The sequence below is a fragment of the Uloborus diversus genome, chromosome 10 (assembly GCF_026930045.1).
Source record: "Uloborus diversus isolate 005 chromosome 10, Udiv.v.3.1, whole genome shotgun sequence".
In the NCBI taxonomy this organism is placed as follows: Eukaryota; Metazoa; Arthropoda; class Arachnida; order Araneae; family Uloboridae; genus Uloborus; species Uloborus diversus.
Genome location: NC_072740.1, coordinates 95,902,582 through 95,915,749, shown reverse-complemented (window position 1 = coordinate 95,915,749; position 13,168 = coordinate 95,902,582). Strand labels below are relative to the sequence as shown.

General features: G+C 33.3%; 1 protein-coding gene across 1 annotated transcript in view; it reads left to right on the top strand.

Moving 5' to 3' along the window:
* The first annotated feature begins 11,940 nt into the window (after window positions 1-11,940).
* LOC129231542 (phosphotriesterase-related protein-like) overlaps window positions 11,941-13,168 on the top strand; it is a 73,196-nt gene continuing 71,968 nt past the window's right edge. Inside the window, exon 1 of the mRNA XM_054865884.1 lies at window positions 11,941-12,057. The gene's annotated coding sequence lies outside the window, so the exon portion shown is untranslated. The remainder of the gene's footprint in view (window positions 12,058-13,168) is intronic.

Here is a 13,168-nt window from a genome sequence, read left to right as displayed (position 1 = left end):
CTGCATTTATTTTATTAGGTGTGTATGTTATGAGCACATGTAAAGCGTAATACTAATATAAATTTGATATTATGTCGGACAGCCCAAGCTTGCTCGAAGTTCAGATAGTTTATAGCCGAACGCTCTACCGAAAAAAACTTATCAATTAAACCGAACAACTAAGTCCAGTGCTGTTAAGCTTTATTAAAATATAAACACACACACAGGCTTTTTTTTTTTTTGCCGAAAGCGACGTAAAAAATGGGAAACTGCATTAGAACTTTGCTTTAAAAAATGCATAAGAACTACAGGCAGCATCAAGGTTTTGAAACAGCAAGAGAGGATTTCGAAAACTTGAATTTTCGACCGTAAGTCTTTTTTTCGTCATTGGCCAGCCTGATAAGTTTTAAAATGAGAGGGGATGAATATATAAAATAAGATATTGAAGAAAAATGTTTTTATTTTTGAAAATTTTTACAATTTGTTATCGCAGGCTGCTTAAACCGTTATAACTTAGATGGCAGCACGTGTTCATCACTTAACAGCACGGTTAAAATACAAAATAAATTGAACTATGCTTTCGAATGTAGTAAAAATGTGATAAGCTATTTGTTTTTTAGCAAAAAGAAGAAAAAATATATATTTTACCCTTTAAATTGAGGCAGTATTTTATTTATTTGTACAAAGAGTCAAAAACTCATTAGAAGAATATATATTTCAATATACGATTTATTATTTTTTTTCTGAACAAAAAACAAATCTATTGTAGTCTGAAATCTTAAACCTGTTACTTATATTTTCGCTTACATTATGCTTTAATTTTCTTTCCAGAGCCAAAGCTCCAAAAAAAAAAAAAACACGTGCAATTTCGAAGTAATTTAGCACAAAATCACTGATTGTTTTCATATCAGCAAGGAGCATTTCCTTCTCATTTATTCTATTCCCTCATAATTGTTCTTCATTTAAGGGGGTCCGGGACACAAAAATCCTCAAATTTTGCAATTTTTTTTTATAATTTGAAAAATTGCTCCGTTTTTTTCTGCTTAAGAGGACGTTTGAATCTTGTTTCTACCTTAAATAGAACGAAAGTTATAGTTATTTTTGTTGCATGCATCTAACGAATGTGTACATAACTTTAAAATTTTAAACGCGTTTTTCTCCATGATGCAATTTTTCCCGATTTCTTGCATTCAAACTCTTATAAGTCAGGAACCGATAGAGATAAAGTAATGAAACTTGGAGCATATCTTTTTCAAGCAATTTACTTTAATTTTTATTCGGCGAATTTGAAAAAAACGTTTACTGCAAAAATTATGATTTTTTTAAAAAAAAGTATCTTCGAATTTTTCGAAATTTTTCTTCAAATATTTTTTATTTTTTATTGAATCAATATTTTTAAAATCGCCGAATAAAAATTAAAGCTTAGATATTTGTGCATACTTTTTTGAAAAAAAATTGAAAATTGACCAACAATATTTTGAATTATAGCAATTTAAAGCAACCCCATTTTTTTGAAAAAAACTAATTAAATTTAAATAAAAAAATAATTTTTTTTCATATTTATGTTATGATTTTGCTTATTAAATAAATGATGAATCAGTTCAGAAAACTTCAAAACTCTAAAGTACATAATAAAAAATTTTTCAAAATGTGTCCCGGACCCCCTTAATTCAGTGTTAATGTAATGCGCGATATGTCTCTAATTTTTTTGTTGCAGATTGTTCGGACGTGGGCCCGAACACGTAATCTCCTGGTTACGAAGAGAACGCTCTGCCGATCAAGCTACTCAGCTCTGTCGGTCATAGCGCAAATTAAAGTTATAAGTTTGACCGAAAACCTCATTCTGGTTCTTTAAAACAGGTTTTTCGGCTAAAAGAAACAATTTTCAGACCTTGGGTCTATTTTTCGTCAGTAGCCAGCACCATAAGCTATAAAATAAGCCGTAAATCAAAGAAATCGATCAAGAATTGAGGGAAATTTGGCGTAGAAACCAAAAACAGGCTACAGAAATAATATATAAGGATCTTCTAAAAAATCCAAGGACTACTTAATTTTAATTTACTGTTTAAAGTAAATGTGCAACAAGAAAAGCAAAAGTGAATTTTCTGTGCCCTGATAAACGAGCTGATGTGTGCATCACATGACTTCCTTTTACTCCAATTTAATGATAATAGTGCCTTGGAGTAAGCAAGGAAACACTAAATATTTTCAACCCTAGTTTTTTGCGAACCGAAGCAAAAAAACGTTTTACACAGATTTATTTCCCCATTATTGGCAATTTTAATGTGATTCAGAGGTTAACTCTTTAAATATCATGAACATTGGCTAAATTAAAACCAGGTTTAAAAATAAAAAAAAAAAAAAATCGCCAAATTTTTCGCCAAATTGGTAACAAAGCTTGGCGATATATCGCCAAGTGTTTGACAAATTATAACACCACTTGAGTTAGCATTGAAGTTAACAATGATTTCCCCCCAAAAAGGTGTAAAAACGCCCCTTAGGAACATCCGAGTGCCACCAAAGGAGAAGGTGCACAACTAGACCTCACTAGGAGTCTACGTACCAAATATCAACTTTCTAAGACATACCTTTTTTTAGCTATGTGAAATACATACGTACATACACACATACATGCGTACAAACGGACGTCACGAGAAAACTCGTCGTAGGGGGATCGTCAAAATGGGTATTTCGGGTGTCTGTACTTTCTCAGGCACTTATAAACGTGTGCTCGGGTCGAAAAAAAAAAAAACCTCAACATTCATTCGGGGGTGAGCAAAATGGAAATTAAGGCCAATTTTTGAGTGAAAATTTTTTCGCGAATACAATACTTCCTTTTTTGTAAAAAGGAAGTAAAAAGGCACTTGTGAACTTGGCAGTAGTAAACATACCGAGTACCGTATCAATACAAGTAGTAATTTCTTGTTATTTTCCAATGCTGTTTCATTGTCTTAGTTTCAACTGATCTTTGTAAAGATTATGATCGATATGGTGCGATCAAGTTTTACAAATTTATACCGCGATGTTCATCTACATTGGCTGAAACTCTTGACAAAAGATTTAATGATCTAACCTTCAGTCAATTAGTTGATTCACTAAAAGCCTTGTGACGTCAAAAAGCATCATGATAAAAACCCCGCCCTACTATAGCCTATTATATAGTAAAAGTTTTTTCTTCAAAGCGAGAAACGCATAAGGAAGGCTTAATGTATGGTGCAAATATTACTAAAAAGAATATGAAAATCCCAAATAATTTCAATAATTAAATAAATATTTGAAAAACTAAAACATTGAAAGTAAGGTGTTAGGTGTATGCTTGTCTATTTTTCTGACCCTTTCATAACTTTTGAGGGATTAGTTCATAAAAACTACTTGTTTTCGAAAGATTTCTGGGAAGGTATCCCATTCTCACCTTTTTTTTTTTTGGATAACTCTCCATTCAAATGTGAAGAGTTCAAAACATTTACCTCTGTATCAACATCAGTATTTACTGAAACTTATGCGCCTGCGGGGAAATTTAAGGCAGATATAAATCCCGCAATAAAAGGCGAATTGCCTCCGAACATATTTGCTTAAAAAAAAGTATATCTTGCTGAAAAACATCACAAAAAAGGTTTTTTCTTTTATTTTTAGAACTGGGTATAGCAGTTCTCATTGGACAGAAATTCATGAATTTAAAATGTTTTGTTAAGAAATACACATTAGATAGGATCATAAAACATTATTCAACTTTTCTCCCACGTCATCTCTATGCAATAGGAACGCATTAGTTTTTTTAAATCAGTTTTTGAAATTTCATAAGATACAGTTGTTTGTTTTTTAACGAACAAGAAGTTGTTCAGGAAAAATGTGTAATATAAATACTAACAAGACTAAAATTATTATTATTACTATTATTATTATTATTATATTAGTTTGGTTGTAACTGTAACCGAAAAATTCTGGAAATTGCAGAGATCCTGAACATGTTCTATAAAAGAAATAGAGAAAAGTTTAAGTTAAGTTAAGAAATGGAATAGTTAAATAAGAAATAGAAAAAAGTTAATTGATAAAAATAAAAATGCATTTTCTAGTTTACCTAAACACTGTCCAAAAGTTTGAGATTTCTTGATAAAATCAAAAGGAAGTGAACTAAAAGTGCCAGAAAGCTGCAAACGGTTTTATCTTTGATAGAAATGGCAAGTGATGTGCAAAATCTGAAATTTCACTATAAACTTTACAACTATTACTCATTTTCGTTCTTAGCAACGACTGAAAAGTAAAAGCAAGACATGGGATACAAATTTCAAGTTTTATTTATTTAGTGAGAATAAATTTGAAAAAAAAAAAAAAAAAAAATCTTGAATGAAAAAGGGTGAGTTCGATACCTGATTAAAAATAGGTTTCTTTGTAAAATTTTGTACAGAAACTGCTCTTACTCTGTTTGATTATTATTTCCTAACTTTTTGATGTTGAGAATTTTACTTTGGCGGAATTTTTTGTTGTAATTCTCTTGTTAAAATGTTTTTCCTGTTTCAGCCTATTAACATATTGGACAAAATATTCTTATTAAAAACATACACTAGATGAGATCATAGAACATTATTCAACATACTTTTCTCCCACGACGTTTCTACACAGTAATATATAGCGTTGTAGTTTTGTATGAGCTCTTTAAATCTCATAATACAGATGTTTGAAAGGGCAGATGAATATTTTATCTAGACAGTGGAAATTAACCTATACAGTGGGAAAGGTATTATTCACGCTCAGTATTAAGAGAGTATTAAGAGCTCTAGAGTTATACCGAAATTCTAGAGTTTAAAATATTCTTGTTAAAAAACATACGTTAGATGAGATCATAACACATTATTCAGCATACTTTTCTCCCACGACGTCTCTATTCAGTAATATACAGCGTTGTAGTTTTATATGAGCTCTTAAAACCTCATAATACAGATGTTTGAAAGGGCAGATGAATATTTTATCTAGACAGGTGGAAATAATCCAATACAGAGGGAAAGGTATTATTCACGCTCAGTATATAAGTTGATGGTGTTCATGACGTTAGAAGCATGACGTAATGGCAATAAACACGATTCTTGCTCGGTTGTAAATAACAATAAATTTAGTAGCAGCACGTTTTGCGTTAATACTGCAATTTTGCGTGCGAAGAAAAACCGTAAGAACTTTCACTGTTTAACGTTTGACTGCAGCGTTATTTTTTTGAGCAATCACGATTGCTTATTGTTCTCACTTGACAGTCCTTGATGTTCCGGTTTTTTTTTCAGCTTGGACCAGGGCTGCAGCACCACCGTCCACCGGCGGCGGCGCGACTGGTTTTATTTTTTTTTTTTATTTTTTTTTTTTTTTTAAGCTTGATTCGATTTTTGAGCTACGAAACGAAAGTTTTGGTAAAAAAATATATTTATTATTATTGAAGATTGTTATAGTTTATATTATTTTCCTTCTTTGTTAACTTTTTATCAGTTGGTAGGTTCAAATCTGCCGCAAAATATATTTTTTCAGACAGTTTTGTCTCTAGTCAAAATTTTTAGGTATTTTTATACATCTCCGAATCTCTGCCTTTCTTACATTTCTAGTTTGTTGTCCAACGGTTTTCAGTGGAAATCTCTTTCTAATCTTTTAAAAATTTCCGAAAAGGAAATTAAGCTTTTAATACATAACCCCCCCCCCCCCCACACACACACCCCCCGTAAAAGCACTTGAGAAATATTTCAAAAAGCAACATTTAGTTATTTTAGCACTAAAATATCAGCCATTAATAGAATAATCATATTTTACTATCCAAATGATTTGTTAGTCCGAACCATTTCCAGTAACATTTCATAAAATCATATTCAGAGAAACAAAACATATACTTTTCATTTTTTTAACATTTTCTGTTATTTTTTTATCGGATATGATCATAATTTTGAAGCATTTCATATGTACTCAAATAATATTTTTCCTGGCCTTCCTATTGGTCACACTCTGTTTTTAATGTAAAATATTCGTGAAACTATAATTATTATTATTTGTTGGTTCAGCGTGGTTCAGTTCAATAAGAGTTATTTCTTTGCTTTCGTTGAAGTTATCAAATATTTCAGTCTCTATGATTCCCCATAAATTTGCACCTTTTACGTATCCATAAATGATAATTATTTCTTTAAACTCACGAAGAGCGATAATTTAAAATGAAACATTTTTTGAAACATTCGCAATCCAACCGTTTTCATGGGGTGAATTATGCTTTTAAAAATCACTCCCTGTCTCCTCCCACCCCTGATGACGAAATTGTACACAAAATACAGGGTGATGCACATTATCTAGACTCTCCGGATATTATTTTGATGGCATTTTAAGGCATGCTATTTGCAGAAGTAATTTTAAGAGATTCGGGAAACTGAATTTAAAATGATTGTCGATAAAATTTTATCTTTAACTTCTGTGTTTAGGCATGCTATCATTGTGTGATGGATCAAAAAAAGTAAAACTTTAACCAAAAGAAAAAATCCATAAGAATGGCTTTAAGGTTTCCAGATGTTACGCCTTCTGACTTCTGGTCGGAGGCTATATAAAATCACGTGTGTATAGTTTATACGTGTGTTAATATCACGAGAGTTAACTCAGAAACCTTCCCAATCAAAGTCAGTTATGTTTCTGGACTAACTCAGGAACCTTCAGTGAAAACTTGTATATGTATATAGCAATAGCTTCGGACTTTCTTGATTAAACAGGAAATATCCTAAAATAAAGAGGGAATGGCAAGCAATTCCTTCAAAGCTACAATATTTGGAGACTGCATTTCGCTCTTGATTGGGGCAAGAAACCAATATATTTTTGCTCTGGTAGGTAAAAATGTGTTTCACCACAGGCCAAAATCGAAGTTCATGAAACGTGTTGTAATTCAGGAAACCTTTTACCTAAAAGATTTTAGACCCAGTTTCTTTTTTCACAAGATGGGTATAAAGTCTTAAAATCCCGAAAGGTTTCTCGGAAGTAATCAGTGACGTTTCGGATTTTTTTTTTTTTTTTTTTTTTTTTTTTGCAGTGCAATAACAAAAAAACCAATTGAACCAGGCCTGTCATTCCGAATTTTTCCCAAGGAAGGGGGGGGGGTGTATATAATCAATGCAAATAATATCAGGAAGCAACAAAAACCACGCCCACTTGTATGTACTTACATTGATCTCTCAAATCAAGGGGACAATAGGGTGGTTCAAAAATTTTTTTTCGAGCTAAAGTCAAGGACACCCCTTATTTCTTTTAGACTTACTAATAGTATTATGCTGTAAAAGTTTTAGCTTCTTACTTAAATTTTAAGAGGGTGCTCAAGGACCCCATAATTTAACATTAGCCGTAGCATTGAAAATGCCACAAGTTTAGAAATATTTAATTTCCCCAGATGTTTTTTTTACAAATAATTATTTTAATGCAATTTATATGCATATTACCAGTGTAGGGGAGGGTGGATCAAAATGAGACAAAAAACACATATATTTCATTTTTCGTATATTGATGAGTTCTAAAGCACAGAAACATATTTGATTATATTAAAGGAACTAAATTATAGTATATTGCACCCAATTTAGCTTATGTAATGTAAGAAAAAAAGTTATGAGGCTTTATAAATTCGATGAGAAATGTCTCATTGTGGCCCAGTTATGCACCAGTATGAGACATTAAGTAGTGCCACAATGGGAAAGCTAAATAATCACTGTATTTTTACTTAAAGATTGCAAAATAAGTACCTTTAGCTAGTTTATTAAAGAAACTTAATTCGGTACAGAGTTATTAAAAAGCATTTTGCAACAGCATTTCAACATTTCAGTACTGCATTTAAACAATTCAGTAAAGTATTTAAACAAGAAATAAGCAAAGGTTAAATTTTAGTATTTTTCAACTGTATTAATACATCCTGGGAATTGAATTATAGGCACTCTCCCTTCTGAATGGATATCTGGCTGAAGCAGTTTTCCCAGGATATCTTGGATGCTAATATTCGAAATATCGTTATCTATATAAATGAATTTGTTTTTAGAGGAGTTATAAAAACTCTCTTCAGGCACTGTATTTCTACCTCATTATCAGAACACTTTGTAATAACAGATACATATTTATAGAAAATACGCCGGCTTGAATTTTTTATACTCAAAGGGAATTGAGCTAAAACAAAATCTCCTTCTTTAAGGTCCCGGGTCACTTGTAATACATAATTAGTTAAAATATAAATATTTTTAAACCAAGCCTATTTTTTATTGTTAAATTTTTTTTTGTAAACTAAAACAAAAAGTAGATAAGTATTTTAATCTTGCTTACTGCTACTTGGGCCACAATGAGACATCTCATTGTGGCCCAAAAAAGTGTGGCCCAAACAACAAAATAAAGATTTTTGCTTCATATCATTTAAATAAACCATGAGTTAAAAATAATATAGCAGAATAATAGAAGATTAAAGTATCAGTAACAACATAAACTACAACACTTAGCTTAGTTGTTGAAGTTTTTCAAGATTATTGTAGTTGCAAGAAATTATAAAAATAACTTTCAGTGTGTCCAAACAGTAACTAATTTTTTTTCTACAAAACGAAAGCATAGAACAGCATGGAACTAGGAATTCTGGGAAGCATTTTGGTTATGTTTAACTCCTCCTAGGTGGTGGTAGCTGTCAGAATTGTATTTATTTTTGAATTTACAATGTCTCATTGTGGCCCACTATATTATATGCCCACTATCCCCTATATTATGATATATAGCATTGTTTTTTCAGTTCAATGTACTTTTTAACCCCCATCCCCATACGTATGAAGTTTGGGGGGAGGGGGTTGAGCATCCTCTTTCCGTTGATTAAGAAGCTAAAATTCTGCCAGTATATTACAATCCACAAGTCTAAAAATATTAAGGGGTGTCCTGTTATCTAGGAGAAACTTCGTTTTTTTATATGTATTTTTGAACTACCGTTAGGGACAATTGCTCCCTCTAAAAAGCGATATTAATTTGGGTGGACGCTGTATGAACATTAGATCAAGTGAAAACTAAAAGCTCTCATTTTATTGAAAATTGACGCATCTCCCTCCAAATAAAAAAATTAAAAAAAAAACTTATAAAGCAATGGCAGTATTTTCTCTTTCAAATTTTCTTTCGTTTTTCTTCTCTTCTGTTTATAATTCTGCACTATTTTTCTTATTTCCGTTCTCGGAAAATTTCATCATAAGGAGAGCAAATTACGTCTTATCACCTGCAGGGGATTTTTGTATATGATAACATTAAACGTCATTTTCCCCTTCCGTCAACCATGGCAAATATTGCGTCAGCTCACAGAAACACCTACGTAAACAGTCAAGAATTGATTCTGCTCTTGTTATTGGGAAAAATCTATAAAATTGCGAGTGATATTTCTTTCGCTTCCAAGTTGCATTTTAAAAGCTTGATGAGCTCATTTCTTGAGAACAAGGGATCATTTGTTGACCCTTAATTGGTGAGGGGATTTTGTTTTGTAACTTTAGTGGTAAGGTGGGGTGTATGTAACCTCAATACTATATTTCTTGTGCAACTCAGAAAATTTCGCAAATTAAAAAAGGAAAATTTCCAATGATTTTTGCATTATTTATTTATATAAATACAACTTAAACGGCAACGTAGGTAACATACACAGAGAAATTTTTTGCGTCTCCTCTAACAAGAGCATTTCATACACTAGATAAAAAGTTTAATGAAGTGCATTTTCACGCGTTGCATCTGAAATTTGAAGGGAAAAAAAGTGCTGTAAAGATACACGATTGAAGTGAAGCTTTTATACTTTCTTTCTTTTTACATTATGAACTGTCACTTCACCCGCACGTTTTCTTTCCCGCCACGCCCTTGTTCTTTCTGCGCCTGACTAGACATATTTGCAACAAAACTGTATATTTAATGAAGAAAATGGATTATATAAACAACGAGAAAACTGATCTGCTTTTCGACTGTTGCCAAAAACAATGGAAAGTAATAGTTATTACCAAGTTAGTTTTGTTAATAGAAGTTAATGAACAAATTTCAAGGTTGAACTTAGGCAATGAGGATTACTCTTTTAAATTGATTAGTTGACTTGAAACGCAAAAATGTTCGGAAACTTGCAATATATAAAAAGTTTAAACTGCCCAAAATCCACAAATATATGCTTGCTTATGTTCAGCCTAGAAATTAATTGGTCGAATTTATTAACAAAACTAATATTATAATTACTTTCCTTTTCATTATTTTTGAAACAATTAAAAAGCGGAAGTATTTTAACTAAATAATTACTGTTATTTTTCAGTGTTTTTGGCATCCAGTTGAAAAGCCACTACGTCACTTCTGTCACACAAAAGGAGTGCAGATCAGATTTCCAATGCCCTCGAAATAAAACGTTTCAGTTAAGAAAAAAAAAAAAACATCGTAGAAAATGGGCTAAGGATAAATTTTAATCTTTTAAAATGATACATTTGAATGATTTTTTAGCTTTCTAAATACAAAAATCAATCGTTCTAAAAGGTAAAAAATCCAAAATAGTGCATTTTTTCGTTTCCTTTCATCTTACCTGTAGATTTTTTTTTTTTTTTTTGATTAACTGATCACTATTATTGAGCAGTCACGATTGCTTATTGTTCTCACTTGACAGTTTTGATGTCCTATGATTTTATTTCCCCCCCCCCCCCCGCCTTCCTCTGCAGCACCACCGTCGACCGGCCGCCTCACGATGCTGCTACTCTAGCGAAAACCGTCTCCAGGTTGCGTCACTTACTTGCCTACACTTACACGTACACCTACGCACACACATACACCTACACAGACAAACACATACACACACACGCATACATACAGACACCTACACACACACACACAAACAAACACACAACTACCCACACACATGCCCTACACATACATACACATAACCCCCACACACAAACAAACATCCCTCCCTGACACAAATACACACGCCTACATACACACACACTCGTGATTGCGAAAAACATAATTTGATTTCAAGATGTCAAAGTTCAAATAATTTTTTTTTTTTTGTTCTTTTGTTTTCTCTTTGAATATTCCACTATTTCAAAATGATTTTCAATCCTCTAAAAATGCGAAGAAGTATTTTCACGCCTTTAAAATCAAAGTCACATATATATAGTCCATAAAGTCATCATGTAAACATTACAAAACGTTTGAATGCTGAACTTCAATTCTTCAGGGGTGTTAGGCACCCCTCGCAATTTAAGAGTTGAGGATGTGCATTAGTACAAGCTACTTTTCAGGAGAAACGAATTACAGTCATCATTTTCGACACGTAGATGAGCGTAGTGTATGTGTACATACACTACGCTCATCTACGTGTCAATTGTATGGAAAGATATAATGCAGTAAAATTTCCAAGAATTTTTCTAGCACTAAAAAAATAGACTTTCTCCACCTCTCCTCACCTTTTAGCGGGGTTATTCAGGTTGTAGGTTTAGTGTAGGGTTAGGTTAGGGTTACCTTAGGTTGTACTACACAAGGGGTCAGCAAAACGGATCCCCGTATAGCTGGGTTCAGAGGCCGACAGGGGTCTGCAGACGTGGTACATCGCGCCGGGGAAAGTCCCTCACTGAGCATCAGCCCAGCTTGAAGTTTACCACTTAGTGTGTGAACACAGCTTTCCGTGAAGTATGGCATGGGCCGTACCTCGTTGGTGTGCTGTGGTTCCCTACAATATCAGATACTGATTAAAATATAGGTTCAAAAGTTGAGTTGAATCCAGGGCCGGCTCCAGTAGTTTTGCCGCCCCAGGCGATGTTGATAACAGCCGCTACATTGCACGAAACTGCAGTGTGACTGCATTGAAACTTCGATTCTTGATTTTTCAGAAAGAACCCTGATTTAACAAACTTTTTTTTTTTTTTTGCATTCATCTGTTCCGTTTCAGTCTAATCGCCTCTTACGCGACCCTACACCAACGGAGGCGACACTGCGAAAGCCTTAGTCCTGCCTTTGTTTCCAGCGGCACATTAAATCTGCAGCTGGAGTGATCCATTCGACTGTCATGACATATAATACATGGTCACCCCTAACATTCCTCTACAACACCTAGACAGCCTAACGGTACGCTTGTGCTATGTCACAAGAGTTGGACCTCATAGCAAGGCTCCCAGGAGTCATTTTTTATTAGGACAATGCTCGGTCACATAGAGCAAGGGTGTCAGAGGGCGCCTTATTCTACTTTATCTCATTCTCTGGCCTGTTCGGTGTCCTGAGCTGTAGACGGAGCATATCGGGGATTGTTTGGGACGGTAAGTTGGATAATCGACCAGTTAAGTAAATTAGTGGCACGTTACAGCAACTGTACTATGAGCAGACATCATGCGAGACTGTTATCCTCGATGCTCGACTGTATCGCCTCGTACATTTATGTTAGAGGTGGCTCAACATTAGGATGGTTCGAAAAAAATCGATTTTTTTTTTCGGAATCATGTTACCTCTCAAAAGTTGTAGTTTAGTGTCCTCAATTGAGGAAAAATAATAAAAAAAATTCTAAGTTGACATCTTCAGTTCGCGCATGGGGCTGAAAGTTTGAAAAAAATCCTTATATATTATTTCTGTAGCCTGTTTTTGGTTTCTACGCCAAATTTTCCTCAATTCTTGATCGATTTCTTTGATTTACGGCTTATTTTATAGCTTATGGTGCTGGCTACTGACGAAAAATAGACCCAAGGTCTGAAAATTGTTTCTTTCAGCCGAAAAAACCTGTTTTAAAGAACCAGAATGAGGTTTTCGGTCAAACTTATAACTTTAATTTGCGCTATGACCGACAGAGCCGAGTAGCTTGATCGGCAGAGCGTTCTCTTCGTAACCAGGAGATTACGTGTTCGGGCCCACGTCCGAACAATCTGCAACAAAAAAATTAGAGAAATATCGCGCATTACATGAACGCTGAATTAAATGAGTAACAGCTATGAGGGAATAGAATAAATGAGAAGGAAATGCTCCTTGCTGATATGAAAACATTCGGTGATTTTGTGCTAAATTACTTCAAAATTGCACGTGTTTTTTTTTTTTTTTTTTGAAGCTTTGGCTCTGGAAAGAAAATTGAAGCATAATGTAAGCGAAAATATAAGTAACAGGTTTAAGATTTCAGACTACAATAGAATTGTTTTTTTGTTCAGAAAAAAAATAATAAATCGTATATTGAAATATATATTCTTCTAATGAGTTT